The sequence below is a fragment of the Ambystoma mexicanum genome, chromosome 11 (genome assembly GCF_040938575.1).
Source record: "Ambystoma mexicanum isolate Mex_15411 chromosome 11, UKY_AmexF1_1, whole genome shotgun sequence".
Lineage (NCBI taxonomy): Eukaryota > Metazoa > Chordata > Amphibia > Caudata > Ambystomatidae > Ambystoma > Ambystoma mexicanum.
In genome coordinates, this window is record NC_090934.1 from 12,325,823 (window position 1) to 12,339,554 (window position 13,732).

Consider the following 13,732-nt stretch of genomic DNA (forward strand, 5'->3'; position numbering starts at 1 on the left):
AGAATTAAAATAAATAAAAATAAATAAATAAAGACCACCCGTTCTAGTAATTATCCGGACTCACACCCAAACAAGAATGAGTCAAGCCTTCATGACATGACCTATCTGGGGATCAAGCCATCCCCCACCATTTGGGCATCAGCTGATGCCATCATCCAACGACCCGCCAAGCCCGTGTCCAAGATTCGGTGCTTGATTCACTGCACTCCCAGAAAGCATGGCTCCACAGAGTGCTTATGGGTAATGGGAAGTATGTCTAAAGATCTACATGTCATTAGATCTTCAGATCGACTTGTTACAAAAGTCGACATGCCTTTCATGTCATGATGTGCTTCAAGAAATGCCTATTCGTGCTGGGGCTGGTGAAGCGGGGTACTGCGATGGCATGGGGAGGAGAGGGGGTCCCGTTCTAAGGAGATGGGAGGACAGGATGCATCGGTGTAAGGACCTGGAAACATTGGTGTTTCAAGTAGGGGATTTCTTCAAAAGCAGGAAAAGATATGGGGCAAATGGAGGTCGAGGGATCAGAGGGGGCATACGGGGAGTGACAACCGGCTACTGTGTCAGTGTATTGACGTGAATGGATGAAGGCCAGAGTTGGGGGGACACAAAGAGGGGAGCAGAAGGACAGTGATAAAGAAGGGAGGGGAAAGGAGGAGAGGAAGTAAGGGTGTGGGGGGCAGGCAGGCAGGGCCTCAACACTTAGTAGGACGGGGATGTGTGTGCTTGAAACCAAACACCAAAATGCATAATCCTCTTGGGTATTACATTTGCCATGATGCTTGGGGGGTGGAGGGGAAGGCAACACCTCCTATGCATGCAGGCACAACGTACATATGCCACGAGCCAGTGGTGTCCCTTCAGTGTTCAGTTTATATACAACCTTCCTTATCGTGCACACTGCGGTATGTGAATTCCCCTTCCTGCCCCAGCTCTGTGCATGTAATGATGCCGACATGTGCCAGTGTTTCCCAGTAGTGCCCCAGCTCTGTGCATGTAATGATGCCGACATGTGCCAGTGTTTCCCCTTAGTGCCCCAGCTCTGTGCATGTAATGATGCCGACATGTGCCAGTGTTTCCCCTTAGTGCCCCAGCTCTGTGCATGTAATGATGCCGACATGTGCCAGTGTTTCCCCTTAGTGCCTCAGCTCTGTGCATGTAATGATGCCGACATGTGCCAGTGTTTCCCTTAGTGTCCCAGCTGTGTCCCTGTAATGATGCTGACATGTGCCAGTGTTTCCCCTTAGTGCCCCAGCTCTGTGCATGTAATGATGCGGACATGTGCCAGTGTTTCCCCTTAGTGCCCCAGCTCTGTGCATGTAATGATGCCGACATGTGCCAGTGTTTCCCCTTAGTGCCTCAGTTCTGTGCATGTAATGATGCCGACATGTGCCAGTGTTTCCCTGTAGGGCACCAGCTCTGTGCATGTAATGATGCCGACATGTGCCAGTGTTTCCTCTTGGTGCCCCAGCTCTGTGCATGTAATGATGCCCACATGTGCCAGTGTTTCCCCTTAGTGCCCCAGCTCTGTGCATGTAATGATGCCGACATGTGCCAGTGTTTCCCCCTAGTGCCTCAGCTCTGTACATGTAATGATGCAACATGTGCCAGTGTTTCCCTGTAGTGTCCCAGCTCTGTGCATGTAATGATGCCGACATGTGCCAGTGTTTCCCCTTAGTGTCCCAGCTGTGTGCATGTAATGATGCCCACATGTGCCAGTGTTTCCCCTTAGTGCCCCAGCTCTGTGCATGTAATGATGCCCACATGTGCCAGCGTTTCCCCTTAGTGCCCCAGCTCTGTGCATGTAATGATGCCCACATGTGCCAGTGTTTCCCCTTAGTGCCCCAGCTCTGCGTATGTAATGATGCCGACATGTGCCAGTGTTTCCCCCTAGTGCCTCAGCTCTGTGCATGTAATGATGCAACATGTGCCAGTGTTTCCCTGTAGTGTCCCAGCTCTGTGCATGTAATGATGCCGACATGTGCCAGTGTTTCCCTGTAGTGCCCAGCTCTGTGCATGTAATGATGCCGACATAGGCCAATGTTTCCCCTTAGTACCTCAGCTCTGTGCATGTATTGATGCCGACATGTGCCATTGTTTCCCTGTAGTGCCCCAGCTGTGTGCATGTAATGATGCCGACATGTGCCAGTGTTTCCCTGTAGTGCCCCAGCTGTGTGCATGTAATGATGCCGACATGTGCCAGTGTTTCCCCTTAGTGTCCCAGCTGTGTGCATGTAATGATGCCGGCATGTGCCAGTGTTTCCCCTTAGTGTCCCAGCATGTGCATGTAATGATGCCGACATATGCCAGTGTTTCCCTGTAGTATCCCAGCTCTGTGCATGTAATGATGCCGACATGTGCCAGTGTTTCCCCTTAGTGCCCCAGCTGTGTGCATGTAATGATGCCCACATGTGCCAGTGTTTCCCTGTAGTGCCCCAGCTCTGTGCATGTAATGATGCTGACATGTGCCAGTGTTTCCTCTTAGTGCCCCAGCTCTGTGCATGTAATGATGCCCACATGTGCCAGTGTTTCCTCTTAGTGCCCCAGCTCTGTGCATGTAATGATGCCCACATGTGCCAGTGTTTCCCCTTTGTGCCCCAGCTCTGTGCATGTAAGGATGCCGACATGTGCCAGTGTTTCCCCTTAGTGCCTCAGCTCTGTGCATGTAATGATGCCGACATGTGCCAGTGTTTCCCCTTAGTGCCTCAGCTCTGTGCATGTAATGATGCCGACATGTGCCAGTGTTTCCCTTAGTGTCCCAGCTGTTTCCATGTAATGATGCTGACATGTGCCAGTGTTTCCCTGTAGTGTCCCAACTCTGTGCATGTAATGATGTCGACATGTGCCAGTGTTTCACCTTAGTGCCTCAGCTCTGTGCATGTAATGATGCCGGCATGTGCCAGTGTTTCCCCTTAGTGCCCCAGCTCTGTGCATGTAATGATACCGACATGTGCCAGTGTTTCCCCTTAGTGCCTCAGCTCTGTGCATGTAATGATGCCAACATGTGCCAGTGTTTCTCTTAGTGTCCCAGCTGTTTCCATGTAATGATGCTGACATGTGCCAGTGTTTCCCTGTAGTGTCCCAACTCTGTGCATGTAATGATGCCGACATGTGCCAGTGTTTCCCTGTAGGGCACCAGCTCTGTGCATGTAATGATGCCGACATGTGCCAGTGTTTCCCCTTGGTGCCCCAGCTCTGTGTATGTAATGATGCCCACATGTGCCAGTGTTTTCCCTTGGTGCCCCAGCTCTGTGCATGTAATGATGCCGACATGTGCCAGTGTTTTCCCCCTAGTGCCTCAGCCCTGTGCATGTAATGATGCAACATGTGCCAGTGTTTCCCTGTAGTGTCCCAGCTCTGTGCATGTAATGATGCCGACATGTGCCAGTGTTTCCCCTTAGTGTCCCAGCTGTGTGCATGTAATGATGCCCACATGTGCCAGTGTTTCCCCTTAGTGCCCCAGCTCTGTGCATGTAATGATGCCCACATGTGCCAGTGTTTCCCCTTAGTGCCCCAGCTCTGTGCATGTAATGATGCCCACATGTGCCAGTGTTTCCCCTTAGTGCCCCAGCTCTGTGCATGTAATGATGCCCACATGTGCCAGTGTTTCCCCCTAGTGCCTCAGCTCTGTGCATGTAATGATGCGACATGTGCCAGTGTTTCCCTGTAGTGTCCCAGCTGTGTGCATGCAATGATGCCAACATGTGCCAGTGTTTCCCCTTAGTGCCTCAGCTGTGTGCATGTAATGATGCCGACATGTGCCAGTATTTCCCTGTAGTGCCCAGCTATGTGCATGTAATGATGCCGACATGTGCCAATGTTTCCCCTTAGTACCTCAGCTCTGTGCATGTAATGATGCCGACATGTGCCAGTGTTTCCCTGTAGTGCCCCAGCTGTGTGCATGTAATGATGCCGACATATGCCACTGTTTCCCTGTAATGCCCCAGCTCTGTGCATGTAATGATGCCGACATGTGCCAGTGTTTCCTCTTAGTGCCTCAGTTCTGTGCATGTAATGATGCCGACATGTGTCAGTGTTTCCCCTTAGTGCCTCATCTCTGTGCATGTAATGATGCCAACATGTGCCAGTGTTTCCCCTTAGTGCCCCAGCTGTGTGCATGTAATGATGCCAACATGTGCCAGTGTTTCCCCTTAGTGCCCCAGCTTTGTGCATGTAATGATGCCAACATGTGCCAGTGTTTCCCCTTAGTGCCCCAGCTGTGTGGATGTAATGATGCAGACGTGTGCCAGTGTTTCCCCTTAGTGTCCCAGCTGTCTGCATGTAATGATGCCGACATGTGCCAGTGTTTCCCCTTAGTTGCCCCAGCTGTGTGCATGTAATGATCCGACATGTGCCAGTGTTTCACCATAGTGTCCCAGCTGTGTGCATGTAATGATACAGACGTGTCAGTATTTCCCCTTAGTGCCCCAGCTGTGTGCATGTAATGATGCCAATATGTGCCAGTGTTTCCCCTTAGTGCCTCAGCTCTGTGCATGTAATGATGCCGACATGTGCCAGTGTTTTCCCTTAGTGTCCTAGCTGTGTGCATGTAATGATGCCGACATGTGCCAGTGTTTCCCCTTAGTGCACCAGCTGTGTGCATGTAATGATGCCGACATGTGCCAGTGTTTCCCCTTAGTGCCTCAGCTCTGTGCATGTAATAATGTGACATGTGCCAGTGTTTCCCCTTAGTGTCCCAGCTGTGTGCATGTAATGATGCCGACATGTGCCAGTATTTCCCCTTAGTGCCTCAACTCTGTGCATGTAATGATGCCAACATGTGCCAGTGTTTCCCTGTGGGCACCAGCTCTGTGCATGTAATGATGCCGACATGTGCCAGTGTTTCCCCTTGGTGCCCCAGCTCTGTGCGTGTAATGATGCCCACATTTGCCAGTGTTTCCCCTTAGTGCACCAGCTCTGTGCATGTAATGATGCCGACATGCGCCAGGGTTTCCACTTAGTGTCCCAGCTGTGTGCATGTAATGATGCCCACATGTGCCAGTGTTTCCCCTTAGTGCCCCAGCTCTGTGCATGTAATGATGCCCACATGTGCCAGTATTTCCCCTTAGTGCCCCAGCTCTGTGCATGTAATGATGCCCATATGTGCCAGTGTTTCCCCTTAGTGCCCCAGCTATGTGCATGTAATGATGCCGACATGTGCCAGTGTTTCCCCCTAGTGCCTCAGCTCTGTGCATGTAATGATGCCGACATGTGCCAGTGTTTCCCTGTAGGGCACCAGCTCTGTGCATGTAATGATGCCGACATGTGCCAGTGTTTCCCCTTGGTGCCCCAGCTCTGTGCATGTATTGATGCCCACATGTGCCAGTGTTTCCCCTTAGTGCCCCAGCTCTGTGCATGTAATGATGCCGACATGTGCCAGTGTTTCCCCCTAGTGCCTCAGCTCTGTGCATGTAATGATGCGACATGTGCCAGTGTTTCCCTGTAGTGTACCAGCTCTGTGCATGTAATGATGCTGACATGTGCCAGTGTTTCCCCTTAGTGTCCCAGCTGTGTGCATGTAATGATGCCCACATGTGCCAGTGTTTCCCCTTAGTGCCCCAGCTCTGTGCATGTAATGATGCCCACATGTGCCAGTGTTTCCCCTTAGTGCCCCAGCTCTGTGCATGTAATGATGCCCACATGAGCCAGTGTTTCCCCTTAGTGCCCCAGCTCTGTGCATGTAATGATGCCGACATGTGCCAGTGTTTCCCCCTAGTGCCTCAGCTCTGTGCATGTAATGATGCGACATGTGCCAGTGTTTCCCTGTAGTGTCCCAGCTCTGTGCATGTAATGATGCCAACATGTGCCAGTGTTTCCCTGTAGTGCCCAGCTCTGTGCATGTAATGCTGCCGACATGTGCCAATGTTTCCCCTTAGTACCTCAGCTCTGTGCATGTAATGATGCCGACATGTGCCAGTGTTTCCCTATAGTGCCCCAGCTGTGTGCATGTAATAATGCCGACATGTGCCAGTGTTTCCCTGTAGTGCCCCAGCTCTGTGCATGTAATGATGCCGACATGTGCCAGTGTTTCCTCTTAGTGCCTGAGCTCTGTGCATGTAATGATGCCGACATGTGCCAGTGTTTCCCCTTAGTGCCTCATCTCTGTGCATGTAATTATGCCAACATGTGCCAGTGTTTCCCCTTAGTGCCCCAGCTGTGTGCATGTAATGATGCCAACATGTGCCAGTGTTTCCCCTTAGTGCCCCAGCTGTGTGCATGTAATGATGCCAACATGTGCCAGTGTTTCCCCTTAGTGCCCCAGCTGTGTGCATGTAATGATGCCGACGTGTGCCAGTGTTTCCCCTTAGTGTCCCAGCTCTGTGCATGTAATGATGCCGACGTGTGCCAGTGTTTCCCCTTAGTGTCCCAGCTTTGTGCATGTAATGATGCCGACATGTGCCAGTGTTTCACCATAGTGTCCCAGCTGTGTGCATGTAATGATGCCGACGTGTCAGTATTTCCCCTTAGTGCCCCAGCTGTGTGCATATAATGATGCCAATATGTGCCAGTGTTTCCCCTTAGTGCCTCAGCTCTGTGCATGTAATGATGCCGACATGTGCCAGTGTTTTCTCCTAGTGTCCCAGCTGTGTGCATGTAATGATGCCGACATGTGCCAGTGTTTCCCTGTAGGGCACCAGCTCTGTGCATGTAATGATGCCGACATGTGCCAGTGTTTCCCCTTGGTGCCCCAGCTGTGTGCATGTAATGATGCCCACATGTGCCAGTGTTTCCCCTTAGTGCCCCAGCTGTGTGCATGTAATGATGCCCACATGTGCCAGTGTTTCCCTGTAGTGTCCCAGCTGTGTGCATGTAATGATGCCGACGTGTGCCAGTGTTTCCCCTTAGTGTCCCAGCTCTGTGCATGTAATGATGCCGCCGTGTGCCAGTGTTTCCCCTTAGTGTCCCAGCTGTGTGCATGTAATGATGCCGACATGTGCCAGTGTTTCACCATAGTGTCCCAGCTGTGTGCATGTAATGATGCCGACGTGTCAGTATTTCCCCTTAGTGCCCCAGCTGTGTGCATGTAATGATGCCAATATGTGCCAGTGTTTCCCCTTAGTGCATCAGCTCTGTGCATGTAATGATGCCGACATGTGCCAGTGTTTTCTCCTAGTGTCCCAGCTGTGTGCATGTAATGATGCCGACATGTGCCAGTGTTTCCCTGTAGGGCACCAGCTCTGTGCATGTAATGATGCCGACATGTGCCAGTGTTTCCCCTTGGTGCCCCAGCTGTATGCATGTAATGATGCCCACATGTGCCAGTGTTTCCCCTTAGTGCCCCAGCTGTGTGCATGTAATGATGCGACATGTGCCAGTGTTTCCCTGTAGTGTCCCAGCTCTGTGCATGTAATGATGCCGACATGTGCCAGGGTTTCCCCTTAGTGGCCCAGCTGTGTGCATGTAATGATGCCCACATGTGCCAGTGTTTCCCCTTAGTGCCCCAGCTCTGTGCATGTAATGATGCCCACATGTGCCAGTGTTTCCCCTTAGTGCCCCAGCTCTGTGCATGTAATGATGCCCACATGTGCCAGTGTTTCCCCTTAGTGCCCCAGCTCTGTGCATGTAATGATGCCGACATGTTTCAGTGATTCCCCTTAGTGTCCCAGCTGTGTGCATGTAATGATGCCGACATGTGCCAGTGTTTCCCCTTAGTGCCTCAACTCTGTGCATGTAATGATGCCGACATGTGCCAGTGTTTCCCTGTAGGGCACCAGCTCTGTGCATGTAATGATGCCGACATGTGCCAGTGTTTCCCCTTGATGCCCCAGCTCTGTGCATGTAATGATGCCCACATGTGCCAGTGTTTCCCCTTAGTGCCCCAGCTATGTGCACGTAATGATGCCGACATGTGCCAGTGTTTCCCCCTAGTGCCTCAGCTCTGTGCATGTAATGATGCGACATGTGCCAGTGTTTCCCTGTAGTGTCCCAGCTCTGTGCATGTAATGATGCCGACATGTGCCAGTTTTTCCCCTTAGTGTCCCAGCTGTGTGCATGTAATGATGCCCACATGTGCCAGTGTTTCCCCTTAGTGCCCCAGCTCTGTGCATGTAATGATGCCGACATGTGCCAGTGTTTCCCCCTAGTGCCTCAGCTCTGTGCATGTAATGATGCAACATGTGCCAGTGTTTCCCTGTAGTGTCCCAGCTCTGTGCATGTTATGATGCCGACATGTGCCAGTGTTTCCCTGTAGTGCCCAGCTCTGTGCATGTAATGATGCCGACATGTGCCAATATTTCCCCTTAGTACCTCAGCTCTGTGCATGTAATGATGCCGACATGTGCCAGTGTTTCCCTGTAGTGCCCCAGCTGTGTGCATGTAATGATGCCGACATGTGCCAGTGTTTCCCTGTAGTGCCCCAGCTCTGTGCATTTAATGATGCCGACATGTGCCAGTGTTTCCCCTTAGTGCCTCATCTCTGTGCATGTAATGATGCCAACATGTGCCAGTGTTTCCCCTTAGTGCCCCAGCTGTGTGCATGTAATGATGCCAACATGTGCCAGTGTTTCCCCTTAGTGCCCCAGCTGTGTGCATGTAATGATGCCAACATGTGCCAGTGTTTCCCCTTAGTGCCCCAGCTGTGTGCATGTAATGATGCCGACGTGTGCCAGTGTTTCCCCTTAGTGTCCCAGCTCTGTGCATGTAATGATGCCGACGTGTGCCAGTGTTTCCCCTTAGTGTCCCAGCTGTGTGCATGTAATGATGCCGACATGTGCCAGTGTTTCACCATAGTGTCCCAGCTGTGTGCATGTAATGATGCCGACGTGTCAGTATTTCCCCTTAGTGCCCCAGCTGTGTGCATGTAATGATGCCAATATGTGCCAGTGTTTCCCCTTAGTGCCTCAGCTCTGTGCATGAAATGATGCCGACATGTGCCAGTGTTTTCCCTTAGTGTCCCAGCTGTGTGCATGTAATGATGCCGACATGTGCCAGTGTTTCCCCTTAGTGCCCAGCTGTGTTCATGTAATGATGCCGACATGTGCCAGTGTTTCCCCTTAGTGTCCCAGCTGTGTGCATGTAATGATGCCGACATGTGCCAGTGTTTCCCCTTAGTGCCTCAACTCTGTGCATGTAATAATGTGACATGTGCCAGTGTTTCCCCTTAGTGTCCCAGCTGTGTGCATGTAATGATGCCGACATGCACCAATGTTTCCCCTTAGTGTCCCAGCTGTGTGCATGTAATGATGCCCACATGTGCCAGTGTTTCCCCTTAGTGCCCCAGCTGTGTGCATGTAATGATGCAACGTGTGCCATTGTTTACCCTTAGTGCCCCAGCTGTGTGCATGTAATGATACCAACATGTGCCAGGTTTTCCCCTTAGTGTCCCAGCTCTGTGCATGTAATGATGCCGACATGTGCCAGTGTTTCCCTGTAGTGTCCCAGCTGTGTGCATGTAATGATGCCGACATGTGCCAGTGTTTCAGTGTAGTGTCCCAGCTGTGTGCATGTAATGATGCCGACATGTGCCAGTGTTTCCCCTTAGTGTCCCAGCATGTGCATGTAATGATGCCGACATGTGCCAGTGTTTCCCTGTAGTGTCCCAGCTGTGTGCATGTATTGATGCCGACATGTTCCAATGTTTCCCTGTAGTGCCCCAGCTGTGTGCATGTAATTATGCCGACATGTGCCAGTGTTTCCCCTTAGTAACCCAGCTCTGTGCATGTAATGATGCCGACATGTGCCAGTGTTTCCCCTTAGTGTCCCAGCTGTGTGCATGTAATGATGCCGGCATGTGCCAGTGTTTCCCCTTAGTGTCCCAGCATGTGCATGTAATGATGCCGACATGTGCCAGTGTTTCCCTGTAGTCTCCCAGCTGTGTGCGTGTATTGATGCCAACATGTTCCAGTGTTTCCCTGTAATGCCCCAGCTGTGTGCATGTAATTATGCCGACATGTGCCAGTGTTTCCCCTTAGTGGCCCAGCTCTATGCATGTAATGATGCTGACATGTGCCAGTGTTTCCCCTTAGTGCCCCAGCTGTGTGCATGTAATGATGGCCACACGTGCCAGTGTTTCCCCTTAGTGCCCCAGCTGTGTGCATGTAATGATGCCAACATGTGCCAGTGTTTACCCTTAGTGCCCCCGCTCTGTGCACATAATGATGGCCACATGTGCCAGTGTTTCCCCTTAGTACCCCAGCTGTGTGCATGTAATGGTGCCGACATGTGCCAGTGTTTCCCTGTAGTGCCCCGGCTCTGTGCATGTAATGATGCCAACATGTACCAGTGTTTACCCTTAGTTCCCTCGCTCTGTGCATATAATGATGCCAACATGTGCCAGTGTTCCCCCTTAGTGTCCCAGCTGTGTGCATGTAATGATGCCCACATGTGCCAGTGTTTCCCCTTAGTGCCCCAGCTGTGTGCATGTAATGATGCAACGTGTGCCAGTGTTTCCCCTTAGTGCCCCAGCTGTGTGCATGTAATGATACCAACATGTGCCAGGGTTTCCCCTTAGTGTCCCAGCTCTGTGCATGTAATGATGCCGACATGTGCCAGTGTTTCCCTGTAGTGTCCCAGCTGTGTGCATGTAATGATGCCGACATGTGCCAGTGTTTCAGTGTAGTGTCCCAGCTGTGTGCATGTAATGATGCCGACATGTGCCAGTGTTTCCCTGTAGTGTCCCAGCTGTGTGCATGTATTGATGCCGACATGTTCCAGTGTTTCCCTGTAGTGCCCCAGCTCTGTGCATGTAATGATGCCGACATGTGCCAGTGTTTCCCCTTAGTGTCCCAGCTGTGTACATGTAATGATGCCGACATGTGCCAGTGTTTCCCTGTAGTGCCCCAGCTCTGTGCATGTAATAATGTGACATGTGCCAGTGTTTCCCCTTGGTGCCCCAGCTCTGTGCATGTAATGATGCGATATGTGCCAGTGTTTCCCTGTAGTGTCCCAGCTCTGTGCATGTAATGATGCTGACATGTGCCAGTGTTTCCCCTTAGTGCCCCAGCTGTGTACATGTAATGATGCCGACATGTGCCAGTGTTTCCCTGTAGTGCCCCAGCTCCGTGCTTGTAATGATGCCCACATGTGCCAGTGTTTCCCCTTAGTGCCCCAGCTCTGTGCATGTAATGATGCCCACATGTGCCATTGTTTCCCCCTAGTGCCCCAGCTCTGTGCATGTAATGATGCCCACATGTGCCAGTGTTTCCCTGTAGTGCCCCAGCTGTGTGCATGTAATTATGCCGACATGTGCCAATGTTTCCCCTTAGTGTCCCAGCTCTGTGCATGTAATGATGCCGACATGTGCCAGTGTTTCCCCTTAGTGTCCCAGCTGTGTGCATGTAATGATGCCGGCATGTGCCAGTGTTTCCCCTTAGTGTCCCAGCATGTGGATGTAATGATGCCGACATGTACCAGTGTTTCCCTGTAGTGTTCCAGCTGTTTGCATGTATTGATGCCAACATGTTCCAGTGTTTCCCTGTAGTGCCCCAGCTGTGTGCATGTAATTATGCCGACATGTGCCAGTGTTTCCCCTTAGTGGACCAGCTCTATGCATGTAATGATGCCGACATGTGCCAGTGTTTCCCCTTAGTGCCCCAGCTGTGTGCATGTAATGATGGCCACACGTGCCAGTGTTTCCCCTTAGTGCCCCAGCTGTGTGCATCTAATGGTGCCGACATGTGCCAGTGTTTCCCTGTAGTGCCCCAGCTGTGTGCATGTAATGATGCCAACATGTGCCAGTGTTTACCCTTAGTGCCCCCGCTCTGTGCACATAATGATGGCCACATGTGCCAGTGTTTCCCCTTAGTACCCCAGCTGTGTGCATGTAATGGTGCCGACATGTGCCAGTGTTTCCCTGTAGTGCCCCAGCTCTGTGCATGTAATGATGCCAACATGTGCCAGTGTTTACCCTTAGTGCCCCCGCTCTGTGCATATAATGATGCCAACATGTGCCAGTGTTCCCCTTAGTGCCCCAGGTGTGTGCATGTAATGATGCCGACATGTGCCATTGTTTCCCCTTAGTGTTCCAGCTGTGTGCATGTGTCATGATCACTGCTTCCAAGGAGCCAGGACCAGCCCAACATCCTTGGAAGCAGGCCCCTAATCCTAATCCTAGGCACCAGCCGGTCCCCACTGGGACCTTTTGGACCTTGTCCTGGCGCCGGTGGCACCAGGCTCATCAGAATCATCGGTCCCGGCACTGGAAGCGCCGGGCTCATAAAATGTGTGCAGATGCTTGGGTGGACTTACCTGCAGCAGACCATGCTGCTTACTTACCAGCCACGTAGAAGTCCTCTGTGAACAGGAACTACTTTCTTACCTGGGTGGGGCAAGCTCCACTCCCTGGATTCAGCACTGGAAAGCTTCTGGAACTGGAACTCTTTTCTTACCTAGGCAGGGCCGTGGAGGAAGACGCCTCATCACTCCAAGGCTATTTAAACCACACCCGATAGACGAAACGTGCTTCGCGTTATTCTGCATCTGCAGCAGAACGCTCACCGAGTCTGTTCCAGCCTTTCTTCTTTCGATCCTGAATCTGCAAGAATCATACTCACCTTTCCTGTATCCAGTCAACAGCAGCACCTGCAGAGACAATAAACAGCAGGTTAGCAAGGCAGCCTTAACTCGCAGTGCTACTCACCTGATCCATCGGCTGCGGTCCTTTCGGCACACTGCACCTCCGCCTGCGAAGACAAAAGCATTGTCACTACTTACCGGCACTCCGTGAATTCTGGATTTCTTCACACTGCATCGCCGCCTGCGGAGATAAAAGCATTGTATCTACTTACAGACATTCCGCGGACTCCGGCGCTGCAAACCAACTTCTGAAAGACAAAAGAAGAGACATTAGACAGGTATTTACTTACGCCCATCGCGCTCTTCGCAATAGAACGCCTGCAAATACTCCGGCGTCTCTTCAGCACGAACTACGCTGCAAGGGAAAAGACAGTTAGAGCGCTTGCATTTACTCACGCATTTCCAGGCGCTTCACTCCATCTTCCTCAAGAGTCCTGCAAGACAAAAGGGAGAAAAGCATTATACGAAGTCCTGTTCAATGTTAACGTGCCTTGCACCTAAAGACTATAAAGACTAAAAAGGGGTCTGGAAACTCACCGCTCGTGCAGTTAACGACGGTAACGGTCTTCTGAGTCCAAGAGGCCTATGTTTCACCAGTGAAGGAACTGGCAACAGCGCTCTGCACCAGACGCAGATGGAGAGCCCAGCATTCACCTATCTAAGGTGAGCACGTTGACCTGGGGGCTCTACGGAGAAGCTAGGGAGAGAGAGGAAGAGGGACATTGAACAACCCAGACCATTAACCCCCATATTTTTTCACCTGCAGAAACCTCACCCTACGAGTTCGACACACAGTGCGAAGAGGTTCGACCCCAGAAGCCCATCGAGTTCTGCACATCACCTTTCGAGTCACAGACACCTTCCTGCCAAGACCAGCGCTTCCGTGGGAATCAGGTGAGCGTTACAGCATGTAATGGTGCCAACATCTGCCAGTGTTTCCCCTTAGTGCCTCAGCTCTGTGCATGTAATGATGCCGACATGTGCCAGTGTTTCCCCTTAGTGTCCCAGCTGTGTGCATGTAATGATGCTGACATGTGCCAGTGTTTCCCTGTAGTCTCCCAGCTGTGTGCATGTATTGATGCCGACATGTTCCAGTGTTTCCCTGTAGTGCCCCAGCTGTGTGCATGTAATTATGCCGACATGTGCCAGTGTTTCCCCTTAGTGTCCCAGCTCTGTGCATGTAATGATGCCGACATGTGCCAGTGTTTCCCCTTAGTGT